General features: G+C 48.9%; 1 protein-coding gene across 12 annotated transcripts in view; it reads right to left on the bottom strand.

Moving 5' to 3' along the window:
• Nucleotides 1-12,675, bottom strand: part of ATP2B4 (ATPase plasma membrane Ca2+ transporting 4) — a 114,875-nt gene that overhangs the window by 58,159 nt on the left and 44,041 nt on the right. For 2 of the 12 annotated variants that reach the window (XM_074033516.1, XM_015448402.3), the window contains exon 2: nucleotides 252-376. The exons of 9 other annotated variants lie outside the window; for them this stretch is intronic. The gene's annotated coding sequence lies outside the window, so the exon portion shown is untranslated. Of the gene's footprint in view, nucleotides 1-33; nucleotides 124-251; nucleotides 377-12,675 lie in introns of all 12 variants that reach the window. One more of the 12 variants, XM_015448407.3, reaches the window with a different exon arrangement.

The following is a 12,675-nucleotide window of genomic DNA, read 5'->3' as shown; positions in this document are numbered from 1 at the left end:
CTTATCTGGGAAATAAGAAGATCCACAAAGAACCTGAGGCAATGTGTCAAACTCCCTTCATTCAGACTGGTGTAGGAACAGGCAGGACCACAGAGTTTTCACCCCAGTTCAGCTTCTCCAAGCCTGGAAGAAATGGGAAGAGCTCTAGCAGCAAGAAACCCATCTTGACCCTCAAGTAGAACTCCTTCACCTTTCAAGAGGATGTTGGGAACAATGCTGATAGTGTTGAACTAGGAATCAGAGGATTTTACCTTTTCTGTCTTCACCCACTACAATGTTTGCTCCAGGAAGATAGGGATGTTACTTAGCCTTTTCAGGACTCGGTTCCTTCCACCTTTAGTTGGGTAGAGAATGGGCCCTGTCTTTTCACACCACCCTAAGAAAGTGATAAAGGAATGGAATTTTAGAAATAGTCCTTGGAAATCTTAGATGAAAGCTGTCCAGTGTGCAGAATAGGACACTTAAGTGATGGGAGAAAGCCTAATTTGATCTTAATGAACTTTTGTTATCAAGCCCTTTAAGTAGAAGAAAAATAAGCTCCATGTGCCCTTCCATCTTTCCTTGCTAGGGAACCCCCCACTGCACAAAAAGAATGGAATATTCTAGGGCAGCTTCATTAACAAAAACCATTAGCTAGGTTATAACCATTAGCAGTAACCACCAGCATATAGGTTCTTGAGTCTCCTGAGAATTAGAAAAGACAGTCTGAGTCAGAATTCCTTCCTTATTTTTTCTGAGAAAGAGTCTCACTCTGTCACCCAGGCTGGAATGCAGTGGCACGATCTTGGCTCACTGCAACTTCCACCTCCCAGGTTCAAGTGATTCTCCTGCCTCAGCTTCCTGAGTAACTGGGATTACAGGCACCCACCACCATGCCCAGCTCATTTTTTGTGCTTTTTTGTTTGTTTTTGAGATGGAGTCTCGCTCTGTTGCCAGGATGGAGTGCAGTGGCGTGATCTCAGCTCATTGCAACCTCCACCTCCTGGGTTCAAGTGATTCTCCTGCCTCAGCCTCCCAAGTAGCTGGGACTACAGTGGCATGCCACCATGCCCAGCTAATTTTTGTATTTTAGTAGAGATGGCGTTTCACCATGTTGGCCAGGATGGTCTCGATCTCTTGACCTTGTGATCCACCTGCCTCAGCCTCCTAAAGTGCTGGGATTACAGGGGTGAGCCACTGCGCCCAGCCAATTTTTTGTATTTTTAGTAGAGATGGGGATTCACTCTGTTGGCCAGGCGGGTCTGGAATTCCTGACCTCAAGTGATCTTCCTACCTCAGCCTCCCAAAGTGCTAGAATTACAGACATGAGCTACCACACCTGGCAGAATTACTTCCTTACTTTGAATCTCTTTTCAGAGTACCAAAGAGGAGAGATTCTTCCACTTCCACAGGCAACTGATGGAAAAGGTTATGTAAGATTAGAACACATGGGGCTGAAGAACACATGTGGAAAAGAATGAAAAGGTTTGTTTGCCTCAGGCTGATCTAGAGAAACACACAGTAGGTCAAGCACTAAGCTGCTGGCACAAAGTCCAAAGGGCAGTGCAGAGTTGGAGCCCGAGGTTTAAGGTGGGATCTCTATAATATTAGGAAGAATATCATGATGTCCGCACTTCTGAGTTTTGAGCTCTCTGGAGTATGAGCTCTCTGCAGCTGCTGAGCTTGCCTGGCCCCTAATCTGCCAAAGAATAATCTGAAGGTGCTCACACCATCTCAGCATCAAATGCGCTGCTCAGACACCTGGAAGGTACTACCTCTTGTCAGGTAAGGGTTAGTCATTCGGCTTGGGGCGTTCTGAGTAAGGTATGTGCTCCCTCCTCTTTTCTAGTATTTTGCAAGCCTAAGAGATGATAGGATAGAAGAGCGAACTCTCTCATCTCTTCCTCCTAGGGCAAGAAATTACAATGCTTTACATGATCATTAAGACAACATTTTACTTTTTTCCTCCTAAAGTCCTAGAACATCTGTTCTATAATTTGTAGATGACATGTGAAAGCATTGGTCATATCAATTCTAGCTAGGACAGCTGTGACCCTCACCTTACAAATGAAGATACAAAGGTCCAGGGAGATAAAAAAGTGGTTTGGTCTTAACAAGTCAGTGGTCTTGACTGCCTGGTGCTCTTTTTGTTACACTTTACTCCTTCTCTTGAGCCTAAACCTCCTCATTTTCTGGCAAACTTCTAAGAGGCCCTCTAAAAGGCAGGCATCTGCCAGGTGCAGTGGCTCCTGCCTGTAATCCCAGCACTTTGGAAGGCTGAGGCGGGAGAATCACTTGAACTCAGGAGTTCGAGACCAGCCTAGGTAACATGGTGAAACCCTGTCTCTACAAAAAATACAAAAAGTAGCTGGGCATGATGGTGCACGCCTGTGGTCTTAGCAAGTTGGGAGGCTGAGGTGGGAGGGTCATTTGAGCCCAGGAGGTGGAAGCTGCAGTGTGCAGTGAGCTGTATTCATATCACTTAATTTCAGCCTGGGCAAACCAAGTGGGACCCTGACTTCCAAAAAAAAAAAAAAAAAAGCCTCTAGAAATGAGGAGCTGCCAGAGACAAGAACCTTATGCTCTAAGTCACCAAACTGTAAACACTAATCAGACACACTTTCCTCCAATTTTGTCCAAGGAATCTTTCACTCTTAGCTTTCCCAGGGTGCCAAAGAAGAAATACATCCCCAAACTATGAGGAAAAAGAATGACACCTCGTATAGGTTATAGAGTGGGTATATTTGAAAATATGAAAGGAACTCACCCCGAGTCTCCCCGCTACTAAATGCTCCTATCGAATGTGATATGATGCATAAAAATGGGAGAAAAGAAACAGGAGGGGCCAGGGGCTAGGGCTTCAGGCTGCTGCAGCACTGCAGATAGACCTGCCTGGAATAACAAGAGGCTCTAGTCCACTCTGGCCTCTGGGCTACAGGCTGGGTCTGTTCAGAGGAGCAGACACTTCCCTGCCCTGCCCTACTCTGTCCTCCCCAGTGGGCTGAGAGCCTCTGCTCAGGAGCAAGCTGGTAGCACTTGGAGACACTCTGGCAGGGGTGACAGCATCCCTGCCAGGCATGACTTGAGGGGTGAGGAAGGGCAGACCTCTGGAGAGGGGAAGCAGCCTGGTCCCACTTTAGAATGCACCCAACTACAATATAAAACCTGCTTCAGGGCCGGGCACGGTGGCTCATGCCTATAATCTCAACACTTCGGCAGGCTGAGGCAGTTGGATCAACTGAGATCAGGAGTTTGAGACTAGCCTGGCCAACAAGGCGAAACTCTGTCTCTACTAAAAACAGAAAAAATCAGCTGGGCGTGGTGGTGAACACCTATAATCCCAACTACTGGGATTCCCAACTATTGGGAGGCTGAGACAGGAGAATTGCTTGAACCTGGGAGGCGGAGGTTACAGTGAGCCGAGATTGTGCCACTGCATTCCAGCCTGGGCGACAGCGAGACTCTGCTTCAGAAAAAAAACAAACACACACACACACACACACACACACACACACACGCTTTAGGAGCTCCTCAGAAAATCCGTAGTCTTTTTTTCTGACTTAGAATCAGTCTCCCTCATTCCAAGTGAGGCTCTACTTCTCCCTATACTCAGGAACAGGGATGTGGGATTGGAGAGGTTGGAAGGGAGGGAAAAAAGATTTGTTGAGCACCTTCCATGTGCTAGGGGCCATCCTAGGGACTTGATATGAAAATGAGAAATTATATATATACCCCTATGTATTAGGTAGTGCCTGGTATAGTGGCTGGTCCACACACTGTAGCTATTATCAGTCTTACATATACTGTTTCACTGAATTCTCACCAACAACCCTATAAGAAGGACCTCTCATCTTATAGCAGGGAAATATAGATTCAGAGAGCCAGGATTTGTGCCCTAATCTGAATCCAAAGCCACCTTGCCTCAAGTACGAGAACAATGATATAAAAAAATGGAAACAAAGCTATGAACTTACTTCCTAAACCTTGAAAAGAAGGCTCACATAAACCCATCTGTCCCTTGTTCCTGACTCCTAAAAGGCTCTGAAATAGGTCAGGGAAATATCTACCTCTTGTGAACTTTCTGGGAAGGCATAGAGATAGACCCAAAGCTTTTTGGGAACAGATACCCTCTCCTCCCCTTTTTCCTCCCCTCCCCTCACCCCACCCCCACCCCAAGCCAGAAAGCACTGGGCTCTAGATTGCTGTGAGTCCAAGCATATCCAATTCCTGCCTGGAGAGCCCAGCGGTGGGGATGAGGGCTTCCTCCACTCAGTCATCTCATGCCCTTGGCCTTGCTCCCCATGGTGATCTGGGAGAAGCACAGAGGGAGATCCTGCTCTGCGTTCTCTGTCTTTTTTCCAGCAGGGCTGTTTCCTGTGTACTACCTGGGAGGGTTTAAGCTCTACTCCTCTCTGGCACTCTGACACTTCCAAAAGGACCGTGCCCTATCAAGAAAGCTGGCAAGAACCTGACCATGGTAGGCTGCCTAGCCTAAAACATCCCTGGCTAGCCCTTCTCTCCAGAGGTGTGAGTCTCGGGCAGAGGCTGTTCTGCCCGCCTCCTCATCACAGGCTCCTTATTTCCATGACCCAGATTCTAGTTCACCCTGGCCACTTCCCATCCCTCAGGTCTGACAGCCATCCTCATCACAATCCTGGGTTCTTCCTTCCCTCCCCAAGTCTGCCCTGCCCTAATTGCTCCTTAAATGCCAACTGGTTTGCAGAAGCAGACCAGAGCACATGCCCTCCTTCAGCCTACTGAAGCCCTTTGGAGGCATGGGAACAAGGTCAGAGGCAGCATGTGTTGGCTAAAGTTCAGGTGGTGGGTGGCACTACTTGTCATCATCATCCAACAGCCACATCCAACCCAGGAAGCCAGGTGAGGGCGGGTACACCAAGCCAGGCCTCTGGCCTCACCATGGGATAGTATACCATGGCCTGGTCAGGGAATCTGATGCTAATTTTCAGCTAGCCCCTAGAACTTAGCCTCCTGGGGGTGGGGTACTCCCATCCTGAAGTTCTGGGTTCTGGTTCATGTCTCCTTTGCTCTTCCCTCTCCCTCCTCTAGTCCTTCCAGGTTGCTGATCTCTGCTTCCAGTCATCTCAGGACAGCCCCCTTTCCCAGAGACCCAAGGAAAGCCCACATCCTTTTAGTCTTTGAGAAAACAGATTTGAGAGGATGTCATTCGCAGGTTCAGTTCTCTCCTTCTGAAGATAGAACACCACTTTCTGGTTAGGATGTGGTATCCATGGACCTCCCTCACTTACTTTCCCCTCTCCAAGTCTGCTACTCTGACAGCACCTTCTTCAATTCCACCGCAAAACGTAGTGCTAAAGTCAAAGCATCTATCTGGAGAAAAAGTGTCACTCCTAGCCCCTGGGTCTCAGGAATCCAGAATTCATCCCTCCTCCCCAGAACCACCTGGTACTTTTTGGTCAAACTACATCTGTGCATGCTGTGGACCCAGTCATCTAGTCCTGGCTACATCTTCCAAAGAAATTCTCGTCCAGGGCCTGGAGGGGGCATGTGCAAGGATGTTCACTGGAGCATTATCTATGGCGATCTGAGATCCAAAAAATAAAAACACTTCTCAGTCTTGGAGTGGCTGTGTTGTCTAGGATATGCTGTGTAGTGACAATGGTGGCAAAACTTACCAGTTCTGGCCAGATGCCTTCAGAAGGCAGGGAGAAGTTAGGATCCACAGATAGCAAAAGCTTTCTCCAAACAGCGATACCAAGAATGGACCCAAGGTTGACAGCCTGATCCTGATCACCTGGTCTGCTAAGATCCAACCCATGTCACAGGCTCTAAGAACCACCAAGATGAAGACAGAAGGCTCCAGGGCATGGGCAGGGAAACAGTGTGGTGGGAGGAAGCAGGAATGTAGCTGGGAGGGTACTGCTGTCCCCCGACCCCTGTCCACTGGCTCCATCTTGAAATGGCATCAGTATTATCAAGAAGAGGCCAGTGGCTCATGCCTGTAATCCCAGCACTTTGGGAGGCCGAGGTGGGCAGATCACCTGAGGTCAGGAGTTTGAGACCAGCATGGCCAACATGGCGAAACCCCGTCTCTACTAAAAATACAAAAATTCCATCCTGGCTAACATGGTGAAACCCCATCTCTACTAAAAATACAAAAGATTAGCCAGGTGTGGTGGCACATGCCTGTAGTCCCAGCTACTCAGGAGGCTGAGGCAACAGAGTTGCTTGAACCCGGGAGGTGGAGACTGCAGTGAGCCAAGACCGCACCATTGCACTCCAGCCTGGGAGACAGAGTGAGACCTCATCTCAAAAAAAAAAAAAAAAAAAGAAAAGGGCGCCTGTAGTCCCAGCTACTCGGGAAGGCTGAGGCAGGAGAATGGCGTAAACCCGGGAGGCAGAGCTTGCAGTGAGCTGAGATCCGGCCACTGCACTCCAGCCTGGGCGACAGAGCGAGACTCCGTCTCAAAAAAAAAAAAAAAAAAAAAAAAAAATTAGCCAGGTGTGGTGTTACATGCCTGTGATCCCAGCTGCATGGAAGACTGAGGCAGGAGAATCGCTTGAACCTGGGAGGCAGGGGTTGCAGCGAGCTGAGATCGCACCACTGCACTCCAGTCTGGGTAACAGAGTGAAACTCCATCTCAAAAAAAATTTATCAAGATGAAGAAGGGCAGTCCCTCAGGCCCAGAGCCTTGGAAAAGCCAACCTCTTTCAAATTGTGTGAGTCACACTGGCCTGGGTCACCTCTGTGTCCTCCAATGACTCAGAGGGTGTATGGGGTGGAGGTAGGGGTGTTCACAGCAAGCTAGAGCTCAAAAAAATGTAGAGGATGAAACAGCAGCACTCACCATTTCCTTCAGTTGTTTAAGGAGGACAAGAGCCACCTTCAGGTGGAAGGTCTGTTGTTTAACAAAAGGGGTACTGGCAGCCTCTCCTGACCCCGTTCACTCAGGATAAGAGTTAGCAAGGATAACTGCTTCTCACTCCTCAGAGCTGCGGCAGGAAGCTTCTAGGCCACAGACAGGACGCAGCCCTCCGGCAGCAGCATTCAAGTATTTCGTATATGCACTCCCTTGGACTACATAGACTGCCTGTCCTCTGGCAGCAGCATTCAAGTATTTCGTATATGCACTCCCTTGGACTACATAGACTGTCTGTCTTGGGGCTGCTGTGGCTTTCCATATTCTGGTTTCAAGGGAACAAAGGGGCTTTTTAGCAGCTGGATCGGATCCTAGGTTATTTTTAGAAACGAATTTCAGCAGAATCATGTTATGCTCATGGAGAGGGGTCATCTCCCTGGGCTACTGGGTCGGGACCTGGTTGTTCCCAGGCTTCAGGTTCTGGTGGAGCCCTCAGGACAAGGGGGAAGAAGCTGCCTGGCCACAGACTGAGGAGGCCACATCTCATCCACCAAAAGGGAGCACCAGGGGCAGCTGCTCTGCCCCCAGGCATTCAGCAGGAGAGGACGCAAAACAACATTCCTGTGGCCCAGACACTAGTCAGCATGTCCCATACTGGTCATCAGGCCTGCCTGCTCCCATTCCCTTTCTCTCCTCTGACAGTCTCACCTGTACAGAGTACAGAGAACCTCCCATCCCCACTTTACCTATTCCAGCCTTCTCTGGGCCGGTTTCCTGGAAGTCACAGGCAAATGAGCGAGGGCTCCATGCTGAAAAGACAGTGCTTATTAAAAAAGGGGGCCAGGAACGATCCCTAATAACCTGCCACCCCTCTGCGCCTGTTTTACTCTTCCTTGTTCACACATTGCACAGACAGGATTCATTCAGTCAGCCTCGGGCTTTGGAAAGTGGACTGATCATGCTTTCTTGCACTTGAGTAATGCTTTCGAGCCGTGGTTCTCAAACCCAGAGTGAGCACAAGGATCTCCTGGAGAACTGGGGCAAACCTGTTGGCCCCCTCCCTGCCAACTCCTGAGTTTCTGGTGCAGAAGAACGGAGATGAGACCTGGGAAGGTGCATTCCTAACAAGTTCCTTAACAGGGTGAGCGGTTGCTTCTGGTCTGGGGACCACACTTTGAAAATGCTGCGAGGTTCCAAAGCATTTCCATGAACCCCTTCAGCTCCAGGCTGACATGGGAAGGCACCGGAAGGTCTTGCCATGTATTTCCTTCGCTCTTCCCTCTCCCTCCGCTAGTCCTTCCGGGTTGCCAATCTCTGCTTCCATTCATCTCCAGACAGCCCCCTTTCCCAGATAGAGCCCCGAAAAAGCCCACTTTTTTCAGTCTTTGAGAAAACAGACTTGAAAGGATGTCACTCAACAGGCTACAACAGAAGCCAAAGTCTATTTGAAAAGTTAAAACAAGCCACCTCGTGAGGTTCAGAGAGACACCCAGGCCCCTTTCAGGTTCCGGTGGAGCAAATGCCCTCCCAGCCCTGTCTTCTATCTCCACAGGAGATGAGCTATGCTGGGGCCCATACACAGGTGAGGGGAAAAGGAAGACAAAAGACACCCGCTGCTCACTTTGGCTCCCAAAACATTACTGCCCCGGTCGCCTCTGGAACCCAGGCTGCCTTTCCCCTGCCCACGGTTCCACAAGAAGCGCCAGACCCACCGCCTCCATAACACCTCTCAGGGAGTACCTGCCTGCTGCTCCGAGGCCAGGCCGGCCAGCAGCAGCTGCTGGTTTCCAGGCCAGTTGACAGGCTGTTATAAACAGTCGCTTTAGGTTGCTATGGCAAAGCGAGTGTGCAGCCCAGTGACGGCAAAGCTATTTATGTGCCTGTAATGGCAGAGTGGTCTGTTTTTTATTATTTTACTTTTAAAGTTTTCCTTTCCCAACCCCCTAAATCAGCTTAAAAAAAAAAAAAAAAAAAAAAAAAGAGCCACCACAACTTTCTCAGGAACAAAAAGAGGATAGCCAGAAAATAGAGCCTATGACTTGAGCCAGGAAGGGGAAGATGGAAGCAAGGAGTATGGGAGAGCTCCCTTCCAAAAGGGAATGTGCAGCCTCTGGCCACACAGGCCTCTAATCACTTAGGAACCAAAGCCCTGCCTCTGGCTCAGCTCCTCAAGGAGAAATGCCAAACCCCAGGGTCTTCTCACCTCACTGCACTTATATTACCGAGAAGAGACAAAGCCACTTGGTCTTCTTGCTCTAACAGCAGCACTCCTCCATTACCCCAGCCCCCACCAGCTGCCAGTATCAAGGGAGGAAGATGCGGAGGATTCACCAGGGTGGTGGGAGGAGAGCTTCGAAGCCCCCACCCCTCCCCCCAGGCAAGGAGCCTGCTCACTCTAGCTGGAGGGTTGCAGGGAACCACCTCTAAAGGTGCCTCTGAGGAGACACATGTTTCCTCCACTTCCACAGAGAACTTTCATCCAATCCTTTCTCCTTAGCTTTGGGGTGAAGGGCTACTTCTGCACAGAAAGACTCAAGATTTTAGTCAAGGTGTGGTGAGGACCATTAGCACCACGGAGTCGGAGTCAGCATGCGAGGTTCAGATGCTGATGGATGAGTAACAGTGCGGCTGATTCCTTCCTAGACACATATGTCTCAGGCACCAGAGACATGGGAAAGGTTTTTGGCCGAGGGGTGTTAAGGAGTGATCAGAGGTCAGTCTGCATCTATTGGAGGGAAGCACTATGGCCCTCTGCCTTGACTCCCTCAACCAAAACTAAAATAGCAAAGAAGAAAAGAAATAATGGCCATAGATGGTTCAAGATGGGCAGGAGAGGCAGGCACGGTGGCTCACGCCTATAACCCCAGCTCTTTGGGAGGCTGAGGAGGGAGGATTGCTTGAACTCAGGAGTTTGCGTTCAGCCTTGGCAACACAGCGAGACCTATTTTTTTAAATCTAAACAAAATAAAGAAAAAAAATGAAGGTCAAGAAAGTGGGAGTCACAAGTCCATGTGGTGATTAATCACAGGCATGCACACACACACAACTGAGCTGAAAGCGTGAACTGACTAATAAATATGCTATAGGTCGTCAATCACTAAACAGCATGTGAGTAAGAGAAAGAGTCACCTTTCAGAAACATCTAGTTGGAATATAAAGATGCTGCAGGAATTTATCAACCCCTTTTCTCCACCTTATTCCAGCTTCTTTTGGATGGGTATACACTTATTAGGAGATTAAAAACCTCTTACTGCTGACAGACATATTAACCAGATAAAAATAAAGTTAGGGCAGTGTTAAAAAGAACAAATAGAATAGACTGTTCCATTTCGTCCCATCTCATAAGATAACTGAATGTCTCCCAGATGCCACCATGGCTCAGAAAGGATATAGATGAGAACACTCCCCACGGGGAGGAGAGAGGGCAGAAGAAGGGGGAGGACACTGATGCTCCCATCAGGGAAGCATCCTTCTGGTGCCCCAGGAGAGGTCAAAGTCCTAACTGACAGCCCTGGTTAGCTCATAAGCTCTTGTTGGAGAAATCAGAACTTGGGATAAAAATCAGTCTTGGCAGCACCTTGAGGTCAAAAGAGCAGAGCAGGCACTATTTCTAAACCTGTCAAACCAACTATCACCAGCATCCTAGTTCCTATAGGGTAGGAAGAGAGAAGGGAGAGGTGAGGAAAGGGTCCAGAGATAAAAAAGGTATAGTCCTGGACTGTTGGGTATAGGCTGATGGAAAGGCACTAACCATGAATTAAGGTTCCAGATAAGCTGTGCTTCTCTTCCTAAGCTTAAGAGTATGAACTTGGCTGGGCACGGTGGCTCACACCTGTAATCTCAGCACTGTGGGAGGCCAAGGCGGGTGGATCACCTGAGGTCAGGAGTTAGAGACTAGCCTGACCAACATGGCAAAACCCCGTCTCTACCAAAAATACAAAAATTAGCCAGGTGTGGTGGCACATGCCTGTATTCCCAGCTACCTGGGAGGCTGAGGCAGGAGAATCACTTGAATCAGGGAGATGAAGGTTGCAGTGAGCTGAGATTGTGCCACTGCACTCCAGCCTGGGTGACAGAGTGAGATTCAATTTCAAAAAAAAAAAATTAAAAAATAAGAAAGAGCATGAACTCAAGCAGAGTGGCCATTACTTGGGAAGACATAAAAAGACAAAGAGAGATGCAGACATGTTTCAGTGTCCCAAGGTAGAGTGAGCTTCCAAAACCCATGGACTAGAAAGAACATCTATTCAAAGGGCTCACATCCACAGTGATGGACACAGGGCTCATTGTTGAAAGAGACAAAGGGCAGGCAAATAGGTGACTCAGCCCCAGCTGGTCATTGTTGATGAAAGTCTCTCAGGGGAGAGAAAGTGGAGAGTATTGTGTATTTTTCTTACAAGTGAGCAGAAAGGTTGTGTCATCACCTCTTTATCCCAACCTCAGCTCCAGAGCCTGGCCTAACCTGTGCAATTAATGACTGAGCCACCTCTCTCTGTTCCATCCAGCGTGCTTCCGTTTCCAAGGGAAGGGAAAGCATGAAAGTCCCAGAAAGGGGCCAGGCACGGTGACTCACGCCTGTAAGCCCAGCGCTTTGGGAGACTGAGGCAGGCAGATCACCTGAGGTCAGGAGTTCGAGACCAGCCTGACCAATATGGAGAAACCCCGTCTGTACAAAATATAAAAAAATTGGCCGGGTGCAGTGGCTCACGCCTGGAATCCCAGCACTCTGGGAGGCAGAGGCAGGCAGATCACGAGGTCAGGAGATCAAGACCACCCTGACTAACACGGTGAAACCCCGTCTCTACTAAAAATACAAAAAATTAGCCATGCGTGGTGGCGGGCGCCTGTAGTCCCAGCTACTCGGGAGGCTGAGGCAGGAGAATGGCATGAACCCAGGAGGCAGAGCTTGCAGTGAGCCGAAATTGCGCCACTGCACTCCAGCCTGGGCAACAGAGTGAGACTCCGTCTCAAAAAAGAAAAAGAAAAAAAAAAATTAGCCGGCGTGGTAGCACGTGCCTGTAATCCCAGATACTCTGGAGGCTGAGGCAGGAGAATCGCTTGAACCCGGGAGGCAGAGGTTGTGGTGAGCTGAGATTGCGCCATTGCCCTCCAGCCTGGGCAACAAGAGCGAGATTCCATCTCAAAAAAGACAAACAAACAAACAACAACAACAAAAAGTCCTGGAAAGGGATCCAGTCTCCACAGACAATCAGCAAGACCCAGGCACCATTCCTTCAGCACTTGCTCCATCTCCCCGCATTCTTTGCACCTTAAAATTGGCGGACTGAGTGAATGGTTGAGGGCACATCTCCCTTGATCTCCAGGACACAGTCAGAGAGGTTCTGGTCCAGATAGAAGGGGGATGAGCCATCACTGAAGGAATCCATCTAATCTCCAGGGAGAGGCAAAGGTGAACACAACCCAGCTGATTCTAAACTCCCATATACACTGCTTTAAACACTTCAACCTCCAAGGCAAAATCTTGGTGGGATGGTGGTGGGAGGTTTGTAGGAAGTAACAGAATAAGATATTTTCTGGATTATTTCACTTCAAAAGCCTTGAGCTACCAAGATCATAAGAAGAATACCTAGCACCAAACTATTTCCACGTCCCCATTTTTCTCTATACCTCATTCCCAAACTTCTAACTTTATTATCCCGTACTTATGTGTATCCCTTCCCCTACCTCCTCCTCTCCTATCTGTCTATTTCAGTCTCTCAGTCTCTCTCATTCTCTTTTTCCACATCTCCAGGGACAGCCTAATTGGATGGAATTTAACTCTCCTTGCCTGGATAATTTCTGAAACCAATCAGTCCTGTCCTAGTCCACAGTGGTTCACATAGTGGAAGGAGCAGGA

The sequence above is a fragment of the Macaca fascicularis genome, chromosome 1 (assembly GCF_037993035.2).
Source record: "Macaca fascicularis isolate 582-1 chromosome 1, T2T-MFA8v1.1".
Taxonomy (NCBI): Eukaryota; Metazoa; Chordata; class Mammalia; order Primates; family Cercopithecidae; genus Macaca; species Macaca fascicularis.
The sequence above is the reverse complement of the archived record's forward strand: the minus strand, read 5'-3'. Positions and strand labels throughout refer to the sequence as shown.